General features: G+C 49.5%; 1 long non-coding RNA gene across 3 annotated transcripts; it reads left to right on the plus strand.

Annotated features, from left to right (window-relative positions):
- Nucleotides 1-15,372: 15,372 nt before the first annotated feature.
- On the plus strand, nucleotides 15,373-24,057 carry LOC146871835 (uncharacterized). Of its 3 annotated transcripts, none has more exons than XR_014981142.1 (5): nucleotides 15,373-15,486; nucleotides 17,284-17,343; nucleotides 17,500-17,563; nucleotides 17,679-21,109; nucleotides 22,237-24,057. It is a non-coding gene; the product is annotated as an uncharacterized LOC146871835 (long non-coding RNA). The 3 variants fall into 3 exon arrangements; XR_014981143.1 differs by lacking the exon at nucleotides 22,237-24,057 and having other exon boundaries at nucleotides 17,679-18,122; nucleotides 20,978-22,229; XR_014981139.1 differs by lacking the exon at nucleotides 22,237-24,057 and having other exon boundaries at nucleotides 17,679-22,229.
- The last annotated feature ends 621 nt before the right edge of the window (nucleotides 24,058-24,678 follow it).

Here is a 24,678-nt window from a genome sequence, read left to right on the forward strand (position 1 = left end):
TGAACGGCTGCAGAAGCGTTTACAGTGTACATTATTTCCTGACAATGATAAACACGCCTGTATGATGCTATGTACTTGGAACTTGGTGAGAGGGGTACTGTCTTCATGTATCAATAGATAACCTTCAGATGCTGGGCGGAGCGCTAGGTAGGCAGACACCAGGCGCACCAGGCAATATCTGTCTATCTCAAGCTGATGCAGCACAATAGCCCTCCCTTCCCGAGCTTGGTCTGTCTTCGACCTCCTTAACAAAATTGTGAGGGCATCTCCGGCCAGGCTGGCATCCTGCCTGCTCAACGCAATACCAGATTTGTCCAGTTTGGACCTCGCAACCAACTCGCCTACTCTTAAGGCCCCAAAAAATGGCAAGCTGAATGTGGCTGAGAACAAAGCTGCTTCAAACTGAGAATTTGTGGCCCTATGCACACAGTCTAACATCCCCTGTAGTGTTTCAAAATCAATTGGGGACCTAGTGTCTGGTGGTCGAGGATCGCACCTGGCCCATCCCTTAAGCACAGCCCTGATTAAAAAAGATTTTGTTGGATCCTCCTGCCCCAGTAGTCTTGCATGGTGGCTTATTGCTGACAAATGGCTCGCTATCCAAGGGTGGCTCTTCCCTTCGTCTCCGGCCCAAATAACAAACTTCTGCACCCTGCACTGTAGAGATGCTTTCCCTCCGTCCCAGGTTCCAGTTACTGCACAAAACTTTGTCACACACGCACAGTAGCGCTTACTGGTCCTTGGCACCAGGGACAGCTCGCCCAGTCCCCTCAGTTGCCTTACAACTTCAGCAGGAACCAGAGGTGAGGCGGGAAAGGTGTCATGTTCTCTCTCGCTCTCGGCCATGCATCCCGGAACCGGCGCCACTGAAAACGAGAGAGAGCGTCAGCTGCAATGTTCTGAACCCCTTGGATGTGTCGCGCCCTGCATTCTACATTGTTGATTAGGCACACTCATACCAGCTCCCTCAGCAAACACAAATTGTTGGCCTGGACCACAGCCATGTTGTCCGACCAGAAAACTACCTTTCATGCTGAAAGAACTGTCGGCCAAAGATGCAGAGCTAACACTATAGGGAACAGTTCAAGGACTGTAATGCGGGTCATGATTTTGTTTTTGCGCCAAGCATTGGGCCATTTCTGCGCGCACCACTCCCTGTCTAGGATCACCCCAAAACCTTCTCTACCTGACGCATCTGTATAAAGCGCAAGATCAGTGCTCTCCGCCCAGGGCACCCTCCATATCACTGAGCCGTTGAAACTTTCCAGAAAAGTGGCCCACATGGAAAGGTCCTCCTTCATACCTTTACTTAGCTTTACCACGTGGTGTTTCTTCTTTACCTTTGCCGTTGCCCTGGCTAGCCTACGTGCAAACACTCTACCGGCCGGTATAACCCTGGCGGCAAAGTTAAGTTTCCCCAGCAAGCTTTGAATGCAACCCAGGGATGCCTTGTCCTGACCTGATAAAAACTGAATCTGGTTCTCTAAGTCCTGGACTTTGTCAAGTGGCAACCTGGATTCTCTTTTGATGGTGTCGAGTTCAATCCCTAGGAAAGTTAGTACCTGGGCCGGACCCTCTGTTTTTCCTGGCGTGAGTGGAACCCCCAGGTGACGAGCCAACTCCTCAAAGTTTTCCAGAGCCTCCCTGCAATCCTGAGTGCCCTCACCTCCTATGAAGAGGAAGTCATCAAGGTAGTGCGTAACGCCTACCACCCCGTACCTAACTTGCAGTGCCCACTGAAGGAAAGTGCTGAACGCTTCAAAATAGGCACAGGATACTGCGCAACCCATGGGCATGCATCTGTCATAAAAGTATCTGTCATCTAGCCTGAAACTTAGCAGGTGTTGGCTGCTCGGGTGGACTGGCAGCAAGCGAAACACAGATTCGATATCCGCTTTTGCCAACCAGGCCCCCTTGCCCGCCCTCCTGACTAAGTCCACTGCTACATCCAGAGTACAATACGTGACAGAGCAAGTACCCTCCTCAAGCCCATGGTTGACAGATTCTCCCTCAGGGTAGGACAAATGATGGATGAGTCTGAATGACCCTGGCTCCTTCTTGGGCACCACTCCCAGAGGATAAACGACAAAATTCTCCCAACGGTGGCCCCTGAAAAGGTCCCGACACCCTTCCCATAGCCCTCTCCTTTTCCACCTTAGCCCCGACTACTGCTGGATGTTCCCTTGCTGACTTAAGATTGTCTGCCTCCCGACTCTCCAGCGTGCCCACATAGGGAATCCGGAAGCCTTCACTGAAGCCTAGCAGCAGTAGCAGGCCGTCCTGCTTGTTGGGGTACTGTCTAAGGAGAGGAGAGATGTTGGCCAGGCTGACTGGTGAAGGACCCTTGACTACCTGCCCGGTAACTGTGGTGGAGTCCCAAGGGAGGGGGGTTATAGCTGGGGGAGACAAGGGAGCCAGAAGTGTGCTGTTGCTGGGAGAGGGGAGGCTTGTGACATGGTAATTGGTTGTGCTTAGGTCCTCAACTATCTTGCTTGCCCTTAGTGGCAGGCAATTTCTCCTGTTGAGTGTGACACTTGACCGCAGGGTGTAATCCACCACAAGAGTTGCATGCGTGCTGGAATTTGCACGTTTTGCCCCAAGAGCATGACCCCTTGTTGAACAATCGGCATGTCCCTGGGCTAAACTTCCTACCACCTCTCTGACCACCCCTTCTGAACCCCCCCCGAAATGTCTGTTTAAAACCATGTGATTCCCAACGGAAAGAACCTTTACCGGTCCCCCGGTCTGTATCTGCCTTGCGTCTCCGTGGAATGGTGTGCACGGGAACCCATGTGGTCTAGCCAAAGCTGGACCTCCTTCTGGTCCCAAGACATTTCCGGACACATGGACATCATCTTCCTGAATTCTCTGTCGTAATTCAACCATCCACTTCCACCCAACTTCAATGCCTCCTTGTGTATTAACCTACCACACTGCAGGAGCCCCTGCGCTACCTCAGGTTGTTTCTCTATGATGACTGCCGACAGAATCGAGAAAGCCTCAAGCCAATTTTCTATGTTCTTCTCAGGCCATGTCTGAAACTTTACCTTTTTGTCCTCTTCCTTTACCCCCGCTTTCCTGGCGTCTATGCCATCCTGGCCAAGTAATAACAGCGAGAATATGTCTATCAGTTCGTGCCTCCAAATAGCTTCCTTGGCCGCCTGAGGCACCTGCCATGCCAGGGAGCAACAGCCAGAGAGCAGTGGCGCTGCAGAAACTAACTGTGCGGGGGCGGGAGGCTTGCACACTTGCTGTGGAGATACCAATGCTGGCACAGAACTAGGAAGGGACCCTGCAGTGAGATCGCTCGTTCCCGAAAGGGGACTACCACTAACAGTACTGGTGGGCAGTAACGGCCCCCCCTTTGCGGCCGGGGGGTCCATGCCTGTGCTAGCTGTCGTCGTGCTCGGTGGGCTGACTGTAGTGGGAGTACATACTCCCCCCCCCAATGCCCCAGCCTGATTAGGCGTAACTTGGTTAATCTCCCCTGTCGAAACCAGGGGCGCAATAGCAGGGACCGCAAGAGGTGTTTGGAGGTCGTAACCCTGGTTACCCCAGGCTGCCGCAGCCACCCGCACACCCCCTGTATCTAAGCCTGGCTTGCCCACCACCTGGGGTGAGCTGGACCCAGGATGACCTGCTCTGACCTCTGCCATGAAATCCCTCAACGTGTCCAATATCTTACCCAGGTCTTCCTGGGTGGCGAAATTCACTGCGGCTGGCACGCTGTCTGGAGAGATGGATGGAACCACGGGCGGGGAAGCGATCGGCTGCGAACCAGTGTCTCTAGTCACAGGCAGAGCCCTGGTCTTGGGTGGTGGCGGATCCGCTGGGAAGTCTTTAGTCGTAGGCTTGCGTGCTCGCTTAGGCCTAGAAGAACCAGACTGCAATATGTGCTCTTGCTCGGGAATAGGAGTGTCGACGCCAATCCCAGAGTCTTCCGGGTCCCTTGCATTCAAGAGAGCCGTGGCCCTTGCCAAGCCTTTGGTCTTGGCCATCAAGATAAAAGATGCCCACTGAGCCTCCTGGGACGTTTCGGGCAAGGAGTCTTCGACCTGGGACGTCTGCGTGAATAGGGGGGGGGAACCCTGGCCTTCCATGCCGCCTCTCTGGCCCGACCGACACCACCTCAGAGGAGACGAAATAGGAATCAGCAAAACCACCCCTGCATTCCCCTTTCTCTCCGTAGGACCTGCATGTCCTGGATCACCCGCAGTTCAGTTCCCCTCCCCTCTTTATACTCACATGCTTAGAATAATCCGGTGGACCTTTTTTCGTTTGTGCCCTTAATCCAGATTCCGTGTGTGCTCTGCGTGCGGAGATGAATAGAAGCAGGTTAACATACGCCCCCGGGTTAAAACCAGGGTCATCCCCCGCAAGTGACCTGCCCCCTTGCAGTGTTCGACCCCCCTAAATAGCCAAGTTTGCCTGCCTGTCTCCCCCTTCATTATCACCCTGTCCATACCTGTTCTTGATTTCTGTCAACGCTTCACTGCGTAGTGCCTCTCTCATGCTCTGACCGGATCTGAAATTATAATCAACACATTAAATGTCCGGTTTTCACTTGGCACCTCTTTTCAAACTTCCTGATCCCTGGTCTGCCCAGGCCGTGACGTTTGGCGCCATGCTTGTCGCTCTCTTGAGAGTGCTGAAATGCAAACCAACAGAAATTAACATACCCCCCATACCTAACTGTTGGACTCAACCTTGTCACTTTCCCTTTTCGTAGTAGAAAACAACTGTACCCCTTAACCCCTGTTCATGCATGGGAGACAAAGTTTTTTTTTTTATAGTTGCTCCCACTTGCCCCTTGCCAGATGTCCTATGTATCCATGGCATAGGCCATTCCTGCACAATAGCCCTGACGTCAGGAATAAATATTGTTCCTGCCAATGTAGCAGGAATAATCTTTATACGTTTAAAACATGTACACATGACATTAGAAACATCACATTTCCTAACATTGCCCCAACTAGTACGTATGCCAATGTCAAACCTACCCAAATCAGTTTGCTCCTAACTGACCCTTGCTTCTCCTCTAGAGGGCTCTCTAACACCTATAGTCGAGCCCACACGCACTAAAAGGAAGTGCTTTGTCAGTTAAAACACTCCATTTCCCCCATATCTTGATCTATGAGAGCAGCCTCGCATGCTCAACAGGAGCTCCCACATTTTTTTTTTTTGCATGGTTATATAGCGCGAACTCGACACGAAGGTATTAAGCGCTTTACATAGCACCATGATTACATTACACATTCAGGCACAGGGAGATTCAGGGCATTGCTCAGAATCAGCAGGATGTGGACGCGACCTCGAGGCTCGATCCCTGGTTTCATGCTCCAGAGGCGGCAGCAAAGGTATAGCACTTACATAGCACCGTAATTACATTAAACATTCCGGCACGGGCAGATTCAGTGATTTGCCCAGAATCAGCAGGATGTAGACGCTACCTCGAGGCACGATCCCTGGTTTCATGCCCCAGAGGCGGCAGCGCAGTGATGCACCGCCCGCAGAAATACCGGGCAGGCGCTCCCGCTGCACGCCTGCCCCACGCCGCCCCCGCTGCACACATGGGCGCAAGAGAGAAAGGCAGCACGTAGAGGCAGCGGTCACATCCGCCGGATCCCACTGGGCAGAGCTGCGCTCCCTGGTGAGTCCGTTGCGGCAGGATGGGATGGGATGGGATTTGGGGACGCTCCTCGGTGAATCCGTTGCAGCAGGGTGGGATGGAATGGGATTGAGGGGATCGGATAGTCCACCATTGTGCGGCCATTGCTCCGAACGCCCGCAGAAAGGCTGGGCGCCTGGAGCAGCACCCGGGATCCACAAGGCCTCCCCCATTCCCCGCACACGGCTTATAGACCTGCGCGGCGAAGTCCGCCCCCCAGAAAGGCCAAACGTGCCCCAGCACCGCCGCAGACCCACCCCAAGAGAGCCCGGGACACACGGGAGGGCCGTGGCCCGGTCCCGACTAGATAAGATTGGAAATATACCTTCTCGCAAACCCCGCTCCCCCCTCCCCCCACGAGCCCCGGTGAAACCCTGTCCCCGAGACCCAGCCCCGCCGCCCTCCCGCCCCTCAGCCGTGACCCCTGAACCAAAACACACGCACAACACCGTGCAGGGAAGGGGGGGCAGCGCTGCCCCAGGCCAAAACTAACCTCGTGAATTGCAACAGCCCCACTGCGGCGTCAGGGTCGCGGGAAAGAGAGCGCCAGGGGGTCCGGGTAGGTATAAATACCCCGCTCCCCCCGCCTCCTATCCCCGGAAGTTACGATACCCTACTGGACCCTAGAGGGTCCCAACGACTGGGTAGCTGCTTCCTGTGCCTTCTTGAGGCACTAAGGCGGCCGCCCTCTTATGGGGTCTCCTGCGTGGACCTCGGGCAGCCGGTAGACACGAAGTTACAAATACGTGCTTCTGCAAATTAACGCATGTACTCCGGCTATTTGCCCAAGCTACTCCTCCGTGCGTGCACTTGATGGGGTGCGTTATGTCCATGGGTGACAAGAAATGCAGGTCTGCAATTCTTGTTTAACGAGCAGCGTCACATTTAAGGAGCTTGGGGAAAGGGGGGAGGGGGCAAAGGAAATACGGCATGTGCTATATTGTTCTGTTTTGTAAGAAAGGTGTAAAAGGGACCAGGAATCCGAAACAAGCCGCATAAAACAAACGATGCAAGGTGCTTAAAACTTATAACAATTATGCCATACAAAAAAATAGAGATGGGTCGACGGATGCCGGCGAGTAGGAGTACCACGCCTCCACGCCGCTAGCGCGTCAATGGCCCCGCCCCCTTCTCGCTCGTAGCAGGACGAAGCAGATGCAGCGGATGGCGGCGGCGAGGGACTGAATACCACTCGAGTTGCCAGAAGCCGTGCTGCCAGAGGCCGGCAAAGGGATTAAGGACGGAAAGGCGGAAGGAAAGAGAGCAAAATGGGCTCCAACGCTGATGCAATGGGAAACAGCGTGAGGCTCTACAGCTTTATTATTGATTAGGCTCAGGCTCTAACAGGCTTCATTGCTATCGATAGCTGAAGCTTGCAACGCCAGTACGGCATCAGGGATGCAGAGCGGCACCTGAATCCTGCACAGTCCTGCTGTAACACGGAAGGAGGAAATGGTGGTGGGGGAGCTGACGTGACAATTTGTTTTGAGAGATTATTAAACGGGGGAGAAAAAGCAACCTGAGCAACATTTGGAGTCTAAAGGAAAAAAAAAAGGGGAAGGGGAGGGAAGAGAGAAGAGAGAAAGGAAAAAAAAAATGATATAAATAAGCATGGTGAGACCCCAGAAAGAGGGAGCGACAAACGCAAAAACCACTAGAACTGAAGCTCAAAAAGTTAAGAAAACGCGCTGTGCTCTTACAAAAACGGCGCGTCAAGCGGTTCGTAAAAGTGAAAAGGAAGTGGCTTTATCCTCACCAGAGAGTCGTAGTATGTTGGAAAGCTCAGAGGATGATACCTCCTCGGTCATGATAGCGGATATTGGCGAAGTTAGTACATCTTTGGCTGATCCGTCTGTGCCTCGAGAGAAAAGTAGCCTGGGTGGGGCTACGCCTGCGTTCTCCTGTATTAATCATGACTCTAATACGGCAAGCAATGCTCCAAAGGGGATTAAAAAATTCCCGTTATTCACCAAAATACAATCTTTACAATCTCCCCAGCCTCCTCAGCAACCTTCACCACCTCAGCTGGTAGGCTCTACAGCATCCTTGTTAATCTCGCCTGTGACCCTGAATTGCTGTGAGAATCTCACCCTGCAGGACGATCCTTATCTCTTGGAACCTACAAAGTCAACAGGGAAGGAAAAGACCCTTGATTTATCCCCTGGGGTGGATATAGTAAAACACGTTGATGACTCTGTGGTGCATGGGGATTTAGGGGCACCAGGAACAACTGTTGAGCCCCTCCAGGCTCCGGTGCCGTCTTTGCAGCCTCCTATACAAGAACCGCCAGCAGAATCAGGGCCCTTATCCTCCACAACGCCACTAACTTATTCTAAAAATATATCCCTAGCTAATTTTAGTATTGAAAATTCAGGAACTTTTCAAGTAGATATTAGGGATATGCTAAATTTGATTTTGGACGAAATAAGGGATATGAAGAAAATACAGCAAACAGAGATTAGCACTCTAAATCAGTGGCTAGACAAAATTGAAGACGCGATTTATGGTCTCCCTTCTAGAGTCGCTGAGGCTGAGACTAGAATATCTACAATCGAGGATCAAATGAGCTCTGTGTTGTCCGAGTCAAAGGAGGCCGTAAAAAGGAGAAGATATCTTGAGAACAAGGTCGAGGAATTAGAGAGCCACTCTAGGAGATCCAATCTCCGGATAGTAGGGGTACCTGAAGGGATCGAGGGCTTACAAACTCTCCACTGGGTCAACTCGTTTCGAAAGCAGCAAGTTTTGCCGGAACATGAGGGGGATCTCTCCATTACTAGGGCACATCGTGTTCCAGCTCAGCCTTTCCCCAATTCCCCATTCCCGCGGACGATTCTCTTGAACTTCGCCGACTATAGAATAAAAGAGAAAATTCTGTCAAAGGCTATTTACCAACGCCAGTTCTCGATTAAAGAGACTCAGAAGTGTCGAATTTTTTCAGACATGACTGCGGTAGCAGCGCGTAGAAGAAAGGAGTTTGTCAAGATGCTGCATTTATTTATTCTGTCCATCACCACCCCCCTTTTTCCCAAATCGTTTTTAACCACACTCAGTGTGGGAGGGTATGCTCAGACGTGAGTCCCTTGCTCATTGCACCATCAGGATTCAGGCAAGCCGGGCCGACGAAGGCTGTGATGCCAGAAACCGGTCCCCGGAAACTTGTTTCCTTCCCAGTATAAGAATTGGCTTGGTAGTTTGGTTTGCTCTGTTCCCATCATGCACTGGGACAGGTACAGACTAATTTGCATGTAGCCAGGTTCTGAGCTGGGATGGTGCAGTGAGCTAAATAACGGTGATGGATTAAAACCATGATCTCTTGACTTGGTAAGAGTATTCTGCATCATTCAGAAACTCTGTCCATCACCACCCCCTTTTTCCCAAATCGTTTTTAACCACACTCAGTGTGGGAGGGTATGCTCAGACGTGAGTCCCTTGCTCATTGCACCATCAGGATTCAGGCAAGCCGGGCCGACGAAGGCTGTGATGCCAGAAACCGGTCCCCGGAAACTTGTTTCCTTCCCAGTATAAGAATTGGCTTGGTAGTTTGGTTTGCTCTGTTCCCATCATGCACTGGGACAGGTACAGACTAATTTGCATGTAGCCAGGTTCTGAGCTGGGATGGTGCAGTGAGCTAAATAACGGTGATGGATTAAAACCATGATCTCTTGACTTGGTAAGAGTATTCTGCATCATTCAGAAACTCTGTCCATCACCACCCCCTTTTTCCCAAATCGTTTTTAACCACACTCAGTGTGGGAGGGTATGCTCAGACGTGAGTCCCTTGCTCATTGCACCATCAGGATTCAGGCAAGCCGGGCCGACGAAGGCTGTGATGCCAGAAACCGGTCCCCGGAAACTTGTTTCCTTCCCAGTATAAGAATTGGCTTGGTAGTTTGGTTTGCTCTGTTCCCATCATGCACTGGGACAGGTACAGACTAATTTGCATGTAGCCAGGTTCTGAGCTGGGATGGTGCAGTGAGCTAAATAACGGTGATGGATTAAAACCATGATCTCTTGACTTGGTAAGAGTATTCTGCATCATTCAGAAACTCTGTCCATCACCACCCCCTTTTTCCCAAATCGCATTTATTTAAGGCACATGGTTCCCAGGCCTCGATTGTGCAGCAGTCTAAGCTACGGGTCCTGGTAAAGGGGAAGTTTTTTATGTTTTCGGACCTAGAGGAGGCCCAGATCTTTTTGAAAGAGCTCTCTAGACCCTCAGCAGAATCTTAGTGGTGAAACGCACAGGACAGTCTTGTAAAGGTTCTGTAAATGGGTCATTTCTTGTTTGTATTTTTTCTCTTTTTTTTTCTTTCTCCCCTGTTTTTCTTAGACCTTGTTTCTTTTTCTGCTTCTTTTCCTCCTGCTTTCTTTTATTTTGTTGCTTTCTGTTTCATTTAGGGGAGGGGGTTGTTGGCCGCTACAAAGGGTGCAACAGCATGCCACCCAGGATTGATGGTGGGGGGGGGGAATGTGGATAGCGTGGTTACAGGAGAGGGGGTTTCACATTTCTAGGGGGGGGTTTGTGTCGAGGGTTTTGGGAGCTAGGGGAAGGCGTATTGCAGAAAAAAAAGGAGCAGAGAAAAAGGTTCATGGAATGCTGTTTCTAGTGATCAAACATGGCAAGTGGTAGATTACAGATCCTGTCGCTAAACACTAATGGCTTATTGAATAAAAAGAAATATGGTGCACTTATTAGATGGGCTTCCTCACTGGACCCCCATGTTCTTTTCCTGCAGGAAACACATCTTAAATCTAATTCCCCCAATTTATATATCCCCAAAAAAATTTCTACAGCTTTTTTTGCCTCTGCAGGGGTAGCAATGAGAGGGGTCGCAATTTATTTTCTAACTAAATAGATTGGGAATTTTTGCAGGTTCATAGAGACATTTTCGGGAGATGGATTTGGGTAATAACTGTAGTTAAGGGTATAAGGTTAAATTTGATAAATTATTATGGTCCAATTATTGATAATGTAGTACCCCTGAATCAGATTTATGAAATGTTGATTGGCTCCCCCGGACAAATTATTTTAGGGGGGGACTTCAACTACATCTTAGATATTAGGAAGGATACTACTAACAAAAATAAAAAACAACTAAAAACAAATACTAAAAAAACAATGAGAGCAATTCAAGAGGAATTTTCGTTACCTTGGCGGCAACTCCACCAAGATGTAGAATTCTTTACTTTCTATTCTCACCGGTTCCACTCAGCCTCCCGGATAGATTATTTCCTAACATCTAGGTCATTACAAGTCTCAAATGCATGGATCAGTGCCAATCCTTTTTCAGATCATGCGTTTGTAGGAATATCCCTAGTCTTAGGGCGGAGGGCTAGGGAACGACCTAGATGGCAGATGGATCGTCTTCTCCTACAAAACGCAGAATGGATTTCAGGGTTTAGAGAATGGATCTTGCGATATATTTTGGTCAATGATAATACTGCTGCCCCTTTTGCTATCTGGGGGGGGTTCAAGGCCGGGGCCAAATAATAGCAGTGAGGGCTGGTCAGTCTAAAACTCGGAGACTGAAAATAGAGGACCTACAGAATAAGGTTAATCAAGAATATGCCTTAATGATCCAGCATCGGGCTAACCATTATAATGAAGCTAGCTCGGAATTAAGGGAATTTTTTATCTTGGAGGAAATTTGCAATTCTAAAATCTTTCAACAAAAAATCTATGAGGAGAGCCAGCTGATTGGAAAGTTATTAGCTAACTCCACGAGAAAAAAAACAGAATCCTCCTTGATTGTCTCACTTAGGGATCCGGTTTCTGATCTTGTTATAGTAGACAGGGATAATATTGCACGGATCTTTCTTCAACATAATGGGCAGCTTTATTCAACAGAATATCCTACTAGTAATGAACAAATCCAGGTGTATCTTTCAGACATAGATATTCCCAGGCTTTCCGAGAATAAAATTAAAGAGTTGGACGAGGATATAGGGGAGGAGGAAATAATAAAAGCAATTAAATCAATGGCTGGGGGCAAGGCGTGTGGTCAGCACGGGTTCCCACTGGAATTTTATAAGGTTTTTATGAAAGAATTGGCATCCCCATTAAAGAGACTTTTTAATAATATTAGAAAGAGTGGAATGGTACCAAGTGAGTTCAAAGAATCTATTATAGTATCATTTGCAAAAAAAGATAAAAACCCGGACGATGTCAACTCGTTTAGACCAATAAGCCTACTCAACTCTGATTACAAGATCCTGATGAAGTTGTGGGCCCTGCGTTTTCTTCCTGTGGCTCAAGAGGTAATTCACAGGGATCAAACAGGATTTATCGCAGGTCGATCAATGGCTATGAACACGCAATTTCTAATACACGCCTTAGAATTTTTTAGCACTAACAAAATCCCTGCGGCAGTTATAATGGTCGACGCTGAAAAAGCCTTTGATTTGGTGAATTGGCAAACATTGTTTCATACTTTAGATCATTTTGGCGTCCCACAACAAGTAATTAATATGCTTCGAAATATCTATCAGAGTGCGAGTGCTAAGGTGGTCATTAATCAAGAACAGATAGGGGAAGTGGCAATAAAATGGGGAACGAGGCAGGGATGCCCGGTTTCCCCTCTACTTTTCACTTTTTTTTAACGAACCTTTGGTTTTAAAAATCGAAATAATGCTGCTATTACTCCCCCAATACCTGCGATGTCTAAAGTCAAGCTATTTGCTGACGATATTATTTTATACCTAATCCCGGAGAAAGAGAATTTAGATTGAGTTTTTTCTGAAGTCTCTCGGTTCCAACAGATTGGTGGTTATAAAATAAATGAAAAAAAACTGAGCAACTCGCTCTCAATTCGGACCCCAACTTGTTTCCTATTAATCTCAGGGCTCAAGCCAGGAAATTAGATCCAATAAGATATTTGGGCATTTATGTCACGAATCAGTACCATAAATTATTCAAATTGAACTATCTGATGACTAAGCAGAAGATAAGAAGCTTATTGGAACAATGGTCTGTGCTCCCTCTTACTATTATAGGGAGATTCTCTATGATTAAGATGTCTATCCTTCCTCTTTTAACATTTTTATTCTTAAATGTCCCCATTCGTATTAACCAATTATATTTTAATGAATTAGACACTTTGTTTAGGGAATTTATATGAGGAAAAAAAGCCCCCAGAGTAAATCTAGCTATAGTGCAATTACCCATAATTCAAGGGGGTGTAGCGCTCCCGCAGGTACGGACATACTATGAGGCTGCTTTGTTAAATTTTGTGGTCGATATTTTATACTACAAGCGCAACTTTGATAGTTTTTTTCTAGATATAATGATCTTAGAAGCAGGAGTTCAATCTTCCTTTTTTCTAAAAACATCTAAATTACTGAAAAAGACCTGCTACAAGTCTCTTCGAGAATTATTGTTTAGGCTTCAGGCAGTCTTTAAGAAAACAAGCTCTTCTGGTTTTTAATATGTTACATTAAGGGAGTGTAATACCATCGGCCTATACCTTCAATCTAGACATATTGATATATGGGAAGAATGTGGTTTTTTTCAATTCAAGCACTTTATTGTTCAAAATAGAGTTCTGTCCTGGCAAGAAATTAGCACAAGAGCAGAAGGTCATAGAAAACCCACGTTTCTCGAATATTTACGGATAGTCCACTTTATATCTAATTCGGCGGGCATGTTAAATACTCCTCAAAAATTATGATAGATTTATATGCCTCTAATTTTTGTGGGTTGGGTAAGTGGTACTCTATACTGAGGAATCAAGCCCAGGATAAAATTATATTAAATCATCTGGAGAAAATAGTTCGGGAAACTGGTTGTAGCTTTAGTCTCCAGGTGTGAGAGAAAATCTGTCTCTTAGGCTATAGGGCCTTACGTGCTACTTTAAAAGAATGTCCTTTCTATCAAGGTGGTTTGCCTATTGGACACCGTCCATATTACAGAAAAAATTCCCCGATTGTGTGAATAGGTGTTTTCGGTGTCACCAGGAGGATGAAGGTGGTTGGTATCATATTTTTTACTCCTGTCCGCTATTGGACCAGTTTTGGGGAGAAATATTTAGCGATATGGGCACTGCCTTGGGTTTGTGTCTCTCTCTTCAAGCTGAAACAGCATTGTTTGGGGGTGTGAGGGACGAAGCTATTCTATCCAGCGCTGATAAAGCTTTTGTAGCTATCTCCTGTATGGTGGCTCGCTCCCTGATACTTCAAAATTGGAAATCGAAGGAGATACCAAACCATCTAACTTTGTTTAATCAAATGAAAAGGATTTGTAGATTTGAAGAGGCCTATGCTAGGAGAGTCGGGGAAATAATGAAATTTAACAAAAATTGGAAGGGGGTTTAGGGAATTGCTCGTATTTAAGGACAGTTGTTGATCTATTGGTTCTCGATGATTCTTAGAATTTTGACGGGGTCTAATGATTTAGGATTATTTGGAATTGTCTAGATCTGTATGTTTTGATATATTGATTGGGGTAGTGTGCCTGTATTTGTTTAACTATGATTTAGAAAGTTTCGGCGGGTGCTGTGGGGGGAAAAAGGTTTGATTCCCTGAAGGTGAATTTACAATGGTATTTATTGGTTGCTATTTGCATATGCACTTTAGTTGCTTCATTCCATGTTCCGTATTTTAGGACTTAAGTACTGTACTCTCTTGACATAATTATTTGCTGAAATTGTATTTGCACTTTATGTGGAATTAATCTTCGTGTGTGATGCTCATTGTACTGTATTCTATCAAGGCAATGATTTGCTGTTACTGCATTTGCACTTTATTTGGGGTTTTTTAAGGAATGAAAGAAAAAAAAAATTCTATTTGCAGACATGAGTAGCATTTTTTTTTTTTAATTATTTTTCTTGTCCAAGATCGAACATTTATCCAGATATATACATGCCATGGAGTTGTTATATCCTGCACTGCACTTTAGTACCGATTCATTATATGATATAATAGAGTGAAATGTCCATAGCATCGATGTTAGGAATTATCTCGATTTCCCATTTCAAGTCTTCTTGTTTACATATTTTCAGTTGTCATTCAGATGTAATGCTTGAAACCATGTACATTGCACCCTCTTTTCTCTGCTCAACAAAAAAATATTAAAAAAATAAATAAATTAAGCCATACGAAAAAATAGAGATGGATAATTGCTAGCTCGTTTGAACAGCGAGTGCCTTGGGCACGGACACTTAAAAGTTAGCAGCGATATGTAGGTACGCAACTACGCACTTAACACAAATAACCGCACACTAGCACCGTAAAAATGAACAGAGCAATAAAAAGAATCCTCGAACCCCTGAACGTAGGAAGCAGTTCTCAATAGTGTTTGCGAATGCAGCAGCACTTTAGGACTCATTTCCACACAGTAAGGCAATCTTACAAAACAGAACAATATAGCAGATGCCAAATTTGCTTTGCCCCCTCCCCCTTTCCCCAAGCTCCTTAAATGCGACGCTGCTCGTTAAACAAGAATTGCAGACCTGCATTACTTGTCACCCATGGACATAACGCACCCCACCAAGTGCACGCACGGAGGAGTAGCTTGGGCAAATAGCCGGACTACATGCGTTAATTTGCAGAAGCACGTATTTCTAACTTTGTGTCTACCAGCTGCCCGAGGTCCACGCAGGAGACCCCATAAGAGGGCGGCCGCCTAAGTGCCACAAGAAGACACAGGAAGCAGCTGCCCAGTCGTTGGGACCCTCTAGGGTCCAGTAGGGTATCGTCACTTCCGGGGATAGGAGGCGGGGGGGAGCGGGGTATTTATACCTACCCGGCCCACCTGGTGCTCTCTTTCCCGCAACCCTCACGCCTTTGATGATCGCCGCAGTGGGGCTGCTGCAATTCACGAGGTTAGTTTTGGCCTGGGGCAGCGCTGCCCCCTTCCCTGCACGGTGTTGTGCGTGTGTTTTGGTTTGGAGGTCACGGCTGAGGGGCGGGGGGGGCGGCGGGGCTGGGTCTCGGGTACGGGGTTTCACCAGGGCTCGTGGGGGGGAGGGGGGGAGCGGGGTTTGCGAGAAGGTATATTTCCAATCTTATCTAGTCGGAACCGGGCCACGGCCCTCCCGTGTGTCCCGGGCTCTCTTGGGGTGGGTCTGCGGCGGTGCTGGGGCACGTTTGGCCTTTCTGGTGGGCGGACTTCTCCGCGCAAGTCTATCAGCCGTGTGCGGGGAATGGGGGAGGCCTTGTGGATCCCGGGTGCTGCTCCAGGCGCCCAGCCTTTCTGCGGGCGTTCGGAGCGATGGCCACACGACGGTGGACTATCCGATCCCCTCAATCCCATTCCATCCCACCCTGCCGCAACGGCATCACCGAGGAGCGTCCCCAAATCCCATCCCATCCCATCCTGCTGCAACGGACTCACCAGGGAGCGTAGCTCTGCCCGGTGGGATCCGGCGGATGTGACCGCTGCCTCTACGTGCTGCCTTTCTCTCTTGCACCCATGTGTGCAGCAGGAGCGCCTGCCTGGTATTTCTGCGGGCGGTGCATCAATGCGCTGCTGCCTCTGGGGCATGAAACCAGGGATCGTGCCTCGAGGTCGCGTCTACATCCTGCTGATTCTGGGCAAATCACTAATCTCCCCGTGCCGGAATGTGTAATGTAATTACGGTGCTATGTAAGCGCTATACCTACGCTTCCGCCTCTGGGGCATGTAACCAGGGATCGAGCCTCGAGGAAGCATCCACATCCTTCTGATTCTGGGTAAAGCACTGAATCTCCCCATGCCAGAATGTGTAATGTAATTACGGTGCTATGTAAGCGCTATACCTTTGCTGCCGCCTCTGGAGCATGAAACCAGGGATCGAGCCTCGAGGTCGCGTCCACATCCTGCTGTTTCTGGGCAATGCACTGAATCTCCCCGTGCCTGAATGTGTAATGTAATTATGATGCTATGTAAAGCGCTTAATACCTTCGGGTCGAGTTTGCGCTATATAAACATGCAAAAAAAAAAATGCGGGAGATCCTGTTGAGTATGCGAGGCTGCTCTCATAGATCAAGATATGGGGGAAATGGAGGGCTTTAACTGACAAAGCACTTCCTTTTAGTGCGTGTGGGCTCGACTATAGGTGTTAGAGAGCCCTCTAGAGGAGAAGCAAGGGTCAGTTAGGAGCAAACTGATTTGGGCAGGTTTGACATTGGCATACGTACATTAGTTGGGGCAATGTTAGGAAATGTGATGTTTCTAATGTCATGTGTACATGTTTTAAACGTATAAAGATTATTCCTGCTACATTGGCAGGAACAATATTTATTCCTGACGTCAGGGCTATTGTGCAGGAATGGCCAATGCCATGGATACATAGGACATCTGGCAAGGGGCAAGTGGGGGTAACTATAAAAAAAAAAAAAACTTTGTTTGTCTCCCATGCATGAACAGGGGTTAAGGAGTACAGTTGTTTTCTACTACGAAAAGGGAAAGTGACAAGGTTCAGTCCAACAGTTCGGTATGGGGGGGGGTATGCTAATTTCTGTTGGTTTGCATTTCAGCACTCTCAAGTGAGCGACAAGCATGGCGCCAAACGTCACGGCCTGGGCAGACCAGGGATCAGGAAGTTTTAAAAGGGGTGCCAAGTGAAAACCGGACTGGATCGCAAGGACCGGGGCACAATAAAGCAGAGAGTGTTTTAATGTTTTGATTATAATTTCAGATCCGGTCAGAGCATGAGAGAGGCACTACGCAGTGAAGCGTTGACAGAAAGCAAGGACAGGTATGGACAGTGTGATAATGAAGGGGGAGACTGGCAGGCAAACTTGGCTATTTAGGGGGGTCGAACACTGCAAGGGGGCAGGTCACTTGCGGGGGATGACTCTGGTTTTAACCCGGGGGCGTATGTTAACCTGCTTCTCTTCATCTCCGCACGCAGAGCACACACGGAATCTGGATTAAGGGCACAAACGAAAAAAGGTCCACCGGATTATTCTAAGCATGTGAGTATAAAGAGGGGAGGGGAGCTGAACTGCGGGTGATCCAGGCCATGCAGGTCCTACAGAGAGAAAGGGGAATGCAAGGGTGGTTTTGCTGATTCCTATTTTCTCTCCTCAGAGGTGGTGTCGGTCGGGCCAGAGAGGCGGCATGGAAGGCCAGGGTTCCCCCCACCATTCACGCAGACGTCCCAGGTCGAAGACTCCTTGCCCGAAACGTCCCAGGAGGCTCAGTGGGCATCTTTTATCTTGATGGCCAAGACCAAAGGCTTGGCAAGGGCCACGGCTCTCTTGAATGCAAGGGACCCGGAAGACTCTGGGATTGGCGTCGACACTCCTATTCCCGAGCAAGAGCACATTTTGGAGTCTGGTTCTTCTAGGCCTAAGCGAGCACGCAAGCCTACGACTAAAGACTTCCCGGCAGATCCGCCACCACCCAAGACCAGGGCTCCGCCTGCGACTAGAGACACTGGTTCGCAGCCGATCGCTTCCCCGCCCGTGGTTCCATCCATCTCTCCAGACAGCGTGCCAGCCGCAGCGAATTTCGCCACCCAGGAAGACCTGGGTAAGATATTAGACACGTTGAGGGATTTCATGGCAGAGGTCAGAGCAGGTCATCCTGGGTCCAGCTCACCCCAGGTGGTGGGCAAGCCAGGCTTAGATACAGGGGGGGTGCGGGTGGCTGCAGCAGCCTGGGGTAACCAGGGTTGCGACCTTCAAACACCTCTTGCGGTTCCTGCTATTGCGCCCCTGGTTTCGACAGGGGAGATTAACCAAGTTATGCCTAATCAGGCTGGGGCATGGGGGGGGGGGGAAGTATGTACTCCCACTACAGTCAGCCCACCGAGCACGAAGACAGCTAGCACAGGCATGGACCCCCCGGCCGCAAAGGGGGGGCCGTTACCGCCCACCAGTACTGTTAGTGGTAGTCCCCATTCAGGAACGAGCGATCTCACTGCAGGGTCCCTTCCTAGTCCTGTGCCAGCATTGTTATCTCCACAGCAAGTGTGCAAGCCTCCCACTCCCGCACAGTAAGTTTCTGCAGCGCCACTGCTCTCTGGCCGTTGCTCCCTGGCATGGCAGGTGCCTCAGGCGGCCAAGGAAGCTATTTGGAGGCGCAAACTGATAGACATATTCTCGCTGTTATTACATGGCCAGGATGGCATAGACGCCAGGTAAGCGGGGGTAAAGGAAGAGGACAAAAAGGTAAAGTTTCAGACATGGCCTGAGAAGAACATAGAAAATTGGCTTGAGGCTTTCTCGATTCTGTCGGCAGTCATCATAGAGAAACAACCTGAGGTAGCGCAGGGGCTCCTGCAGTATGGTAGGTTAATACACAAGGAGGCATTGAAGTGGGGTGGAAGTGGATGGTTGAATTACGACCGAGAATTCAGGAAGAAGATGTCCATGTGTCCAGAAATGTCTTGGGACCAGAAGGAGGTCCAGCTTTGGCTAGACCACATGGGTTCCCATGCACACCATTCCACGGAGACGCAAGGCAAGGCAGATACAGACCGGGGGACCGGTAAAGGTTCTTTCCGTTGGGAATCAAATGGTTTTAAACAGACATTTCGGGGGGGGTTCAGAAGGGGTGGTCAGAGAGGTGGTAGGAAGTTTAGCCCAGGGACATGCCGATTGTTCAACAAGTGGTCATGCTCTTGGGGCAAAACGTGCAAATTCCAGCACGCATGCCACTCTTGTGGTGGATCACACCCTGCGGTCAAGTGTCACACTCAACAGGAGAAATTGCCTGCCACTAAGGGCAAGCAAGATAGTTGAGGACCTAAGCACAACCAATTACCATGTCACAAGCCTCCCCTCTCCCAGCAACAGCACACTTCTGGCTCCCTTGTCTCCCCCAGCTATAACCCCCCCTCCCTTGGGACTCCACCACAGTTACCGGGCAGGTAGTCAAAGGTCGATCACCAGTCAGCCTGGCCAACATCTCTCCTCTCCTTAGACAGTACCCCAACAAGCAGGACGGCCTGCTACTGCTGCTAGGCTTCAGCGAAGGCTTCCGGATTCCCTATGTGGGCACGCTGGAGAGTCGGGAGGCAGACAATCTTAATTCAGCAAGGGAACATCCAGCAGTAGTCAGGGCTAAGGTGGAAAAGGAGAATGCTATGGGCAGGGTGTCGGGACCTTTTCAGGGGCCACCTTTGGGAGAATTTTGTCGTTTATCCTCTGGGAATGGTGCCCAAGAAGGAGCCTGGGTCATTCAGACTCATCCATCATTTGTCCTACCCTGAGGGAGAATCTGTCAACCATGGGCTTGAGGAGGGTACTTGCTCTGTCACGTATTGTACTCTGGATGTAGCAGTGGACTTAGTCAGGAGGGCGGGCAAGGGGGCCTGGTTGGCAAAAGCGGATATCGAATCTGTGTTTCGCTTGCTGCCAGTCCACCCGAGCAGCCAACACCTGCTAAGTTTCAGGCTAGATGACAGATACTTTTATGACAGATGCATGCCCATGGGTTGCGCAGTATCCTGTGCCTATTTTGAAGCGTTCAGCACTTTCCTTCAGTGGGCACTGCAAGTTAGGTAGGGGGTGGTAGGCGTTACGCACTACCTTGATGACTTCCTCTTCATAGGAGGTGAGGGCACTCAGGATTGCAGGGAGGCTCTGGAAAACTTTGAGGAGTTGGCTCGTCACCTGGGGGTTCCACTCGCGCCAGGAAAAACAGAGGGTCCGGCCCAGGTACTAACTTTCCTAGGGATTGAACTCGACACCATCAAAGGAGAATCCAGGTTTCCACTTGACAAAGTCCAGGACTTAGAGAACCAGATTCAGTTTTTATCAGGTCAGGACAAGGCATCCCTGGGTTGCATTCAAAGCTTGCTGGGGAAACTTAACTTTGCCGCCAGGGTTATACCGGCCGGTAGAGTGTTTGCACGTAGGCTAGCCAGGGCAACGGCAAAGGTAAAGAAGAAACACCACGTGGTAAAGCTAAGTAAAGGTATGAAGGAGGACCTTTCCATGTGGGCCACTTTTCTGGAAAGTTTCAACGGCTCAGTGATATGGAGGGCGCCCTGGGCGGAGAGCACTGATCCTGCGCTTTATACAGATGCGTCAGGTAGAGAAGGTTTTGGGGTGATCCTAGACAGGGAGTGGTGCGCGCAGAAATGGCCCAATGCTTGGCGCAAAAACAAAATCATGACCGCCATTACAGTCCTTGAACTGTTCCCTATAGTGTTAGCTCTGCATCTTTGGCCGACAGTTCTTTCAGCACGAAAGGTAGTTTTCTGGTCGGACAACATGGCTGTGGTCCAGGCCATCAATACACAGTCGGCGACATGTCCCCTAGTTTTGTGTTTGCTGAGGGAGCTGGTACGAGTGTGCCTAATCAACAATGTAGAATGCAGGGCACGACACATCCAAGGGGTTCAGAACATTGCAGCTGACGCTCTCTCTCGTTTTCAGTGGCGCCGGTTCCGGGAGGCGTGGCCGAGAGCGAGAGATAACATGACACCTTTCCCGCCTCACCTCTGGTTCCTGCTGAAGTTGTAAGGCGACTGAGGGGACAGGGCGAGCTGTCCCTGGCGCCAAGGACCAGTAAGCGCTACCGTGCGTGTGTGACAAAGTTTTGTGCAGTAACTGGAACCTGGGACGGAGGGAAAGCATCTCTACAGTGCAGGGTGCAGAAGTTTGTTATTTGGGCCAGAGACGAAGGGAAGAGCCACCCTTGGATAGCGAGCCATTTGTCAGCAATAAGCAACCATGCAAGACTACTGGGGCAGGAGGATCCAACAAAATCTTTCTTAATCAGGGCTGTGCTTAAGGGATGGGCCAGGTGCGATCCTCGACCACCAGACACTAGGGCCCCGATTGATTTTGAAACACTACAGGGGATGTTAGACTGTGTGCATAGGGCCACAAATTCTCAGTTTGAAGCAGCTTTGTTCTCAGCCACATTCAGCTTGGCATTTTTTGGGGCCTTAAGAGTAGGCGAGTTGGTTGCGAGGTCCAAACTGGACAAATCTGGTATTGCGTTGAGCAGGCAGGATGCCAGCCTGGCCGGAGATGCCCTCACAATTTTGTTAAGGAGGTCGAAGACAGACCAAGCTGGGGAAGGGAGGGCTATTGTGCTGCATCAGCTTGAGATAGACAGATATTGCCTGGTGCGCCTGGTGTCTGCCTACCTAGCGCTCCGCCCAGCATCCGAAGGTTGTCTATTGATACATGAAGACAGTACCCCTCTCACCAAGTTCCAAGTACATAGCATCATACAGGCGTGTTTATCATTGTCAGGAAATAATGTACACTGTAAACGCTTCTGCAGCCATTCATTCCGCATAGGGGCAACCACCACAGCATTTAGGGCAGGGCTGTCAGCTGGACGCATCAAGCAAGTGGAGCGTTGGGAGTCCCAATGTTATAAAAAATACATCCGTCCCTGACGACCTTTTCACGTGGCTGGGGTCTAAGGAAGGGGTTGACAGTGACGACCGTGGAACAACATGAACAATTTGTGGCTATTGTGGCCGGTGGTGTGATTTGTAAGGACTTTTGTAGACAAGCCTACAAGGCAATATATGTTGGGTGAACAATTGATGGACATACGGAACAACTTTGCGGCCCATGATGCTGGTGGTGTGCGTTGAAGTGCAATATGTAAATTGTAATTTTAAATGTGGTTTAAGTCAATAAAACCTTGAAACTTTCATTTCTTTAATTGCCAGGGACTTCGGTGTGGGTGATTGGACATTCAGGCGTGTTGCGATTGGCACGGTGGGCAGAGAGCAGGAAATGGAGACACGGTCTCACAGACACAGACATTGTCTGGCTAGGATACCCAGGCATGCGCTGGACCTGCCTACTGGAGAAGTTGCAACAGAGACTGTGGGGAGGGATTCCCCCTCCTAATGTATTGGTGATACACCTGGGAGGGAACGATCTGGCACCTGTGTGTAGGAGGGCACTACTACAGGAAATGACGGTTACCATGTGCAAGTTGAGCAGCCAGCTGGGGACCTGTGAGATCTGGTGGTCATAACCACGGTTGGTGTGGCAGGGGGGCGCGTTCAGGAGAGGCCATGGAGGTCTCTCGCAGGAAGATCAACAGCGCCATGAGGAGATTCACCGGGCAAAGGGGTTTTGGCTTCATACGTCATGGTTACTGCACACCAAGGTCACTGGGTGTTGGGAGAATGATGGGGTACACTTGTCCAGGGTGGGCATGGACCTGTTCTTACTTGACCTGGAGGAGGCTTTAAGGTCAGCAGTGTGTAAGTAAGGGATATGGTGGGGGGCTCTGGGGTGACGGTGGCCACACCCAGAACTGTGGCGGAGTTACAAGGTGATCCAGAGGATGTAAGGGACATATGGGGACCCTATGCTGGAGCACAACAAGGGTGTAAAGGCCAAATATCCACAGGGAGGTCCTCCGGGTGGACCCTGGAGGAGCGACGGCACCTCGTTATTCCCACGGGCGGTTGTTGACCTGAGCCACCGGGGGTTGCCTGGCAGGCTCCGCCCCTCTAGGGGGCGTGAGCAAAGGGGGTGGGCTGTTGTCCCACGGGGGGGGGGGGAGTTGTTTTCCCTCCCCCTAATCTGGCAAACACCATTGGGCAAGGCCCCGGTATAATTTGGCTCATCAGGTGGCAGGCGGCGAGGGGCTGCCTGCCTGAGGATCGCCCGTAAGTTAACCCACCAATCTTGGCATTGTTGTAATGCTAATAAACCTGCAGCAATATTTCTTTCTTTCCACACAAAAGGTGTTGTGTCTGGTTATTTCACTAACATTGCTGTAGAAGGGGCGGGGTGGTGAGTGTTGCCGATATTGGCACTATGCCGGCTGCCCGGGGTCCATGCAGGAGACCCCATAAGAGGGCGGCCACCTTAGTGCCACAAGAAGGCACAGGAAGCAGCCGCCCAGTCGTTGGGATCCTCTAGGGTCCAGTAGGGTATCGTCACTTCCAGGGATAGGAGGCGGGGGGAGGAGCGTGGTATTTATACCTACCCGGCCCACCTGGCGTTCTCTTTCCCACGACCCTGACGCCTTTTCCCACCCTACCTCATACCCGGCGTAACAGCAGGGTGTGGGTGGGGGGTTTTATCTAATGTATTCTTTAGTGTTGCAGGCAGAGTTACAGGGCGATCCAGAGGCTGTAAGGGACATATGGGGACCCTATGCAGAAGCACACAAAGGGTGCAAAGGCAAAATATCCACAGGGAGGTCCTCCGGTTGGACCCTGGAGTAGCGACGGCGCCCCGTTAGTCCCACGGGCGGTTGTTGACCTGAGCAACCGGGGGTTGCCTGGCAGGCTCCGCCCCTCTAGGGGGTGTGACCAAAGGGGGTGGGCTATTGTCCCATGGGGGGGACGGAGTTGTTTTCCCTCCCCCTAATATGGCAAACACCGTTGGGCAAGGCCCCGGAATAATTTGGCTCATCAGGTGGCAGGCGGCGAGGGGCTGCCTGCCTGAGGATCGCCCGTAAGCTAACCCACCAATCTTGGCATTGTTGCAATGCTAATAAACCTGCAGCAATATTTCTTTCCACACAAAAGGTGTTGTGTCTGGTTATTTCTCTAACATTGCTGTTGAAGGGGCGGGGTGGTGAGTGTTGCCGATATTGGCACTATGAACTTTGAGCAGGCGCACGTGCTTGCCCTGTAGACTTGAACTCTTCTCGAATGGAAGCACGTTTTGCAACGGTTTCTGTCTAATACAATGTGAAAATGACATTAAGTTATGTCGCAGAGACCGAATAATCTGTCGGAAGGTGGATCAAACTCTGTTATATCAGATACTTTGTTTCTCTTTGATGTAAAGAGAACATGCTCTACAGCTGTTGTAGCAGACGAGCAATTGAAGTCCTAGTGAATGTGATATTTTCAGAGCAATAAGTTGTTCTATTATGTGCTGAGGAACAGTATTGCTCTGTAAATGCCAGTTCCAGTGCAAAATGCCCAGAGTTAGCTGTTGACACCTGTTTCCTGAAGTGATTGTTTTTCTTTCCTTCAATCGGAGGAAAGTGGGCTCGGCCCCAAGTGTAGGTATATGTGTTACAGACCCTCTTCATTTGTATTTCTTCCTCTCCTCACACCTTGCTCGAATTCAGATCACTCCGCCATTTTCACCCCATGTTGAAAAGAAACTGACGTCTCGGTAGGCCATCTAGT

The sequence above is a fragment of the Triturus cristatus genome, chromosome 1_1 (genome assembly GCF_964204655.1).
Source record: "Triturus cristatus chromosome 1_1, aTriCri1.1, whole genome shotgun sequence".
NCBI lineage: Eukaryota > Metazoa > Chordata > Amphibia > Caudata > Salamandridae > Triturus > Triturus cristatus.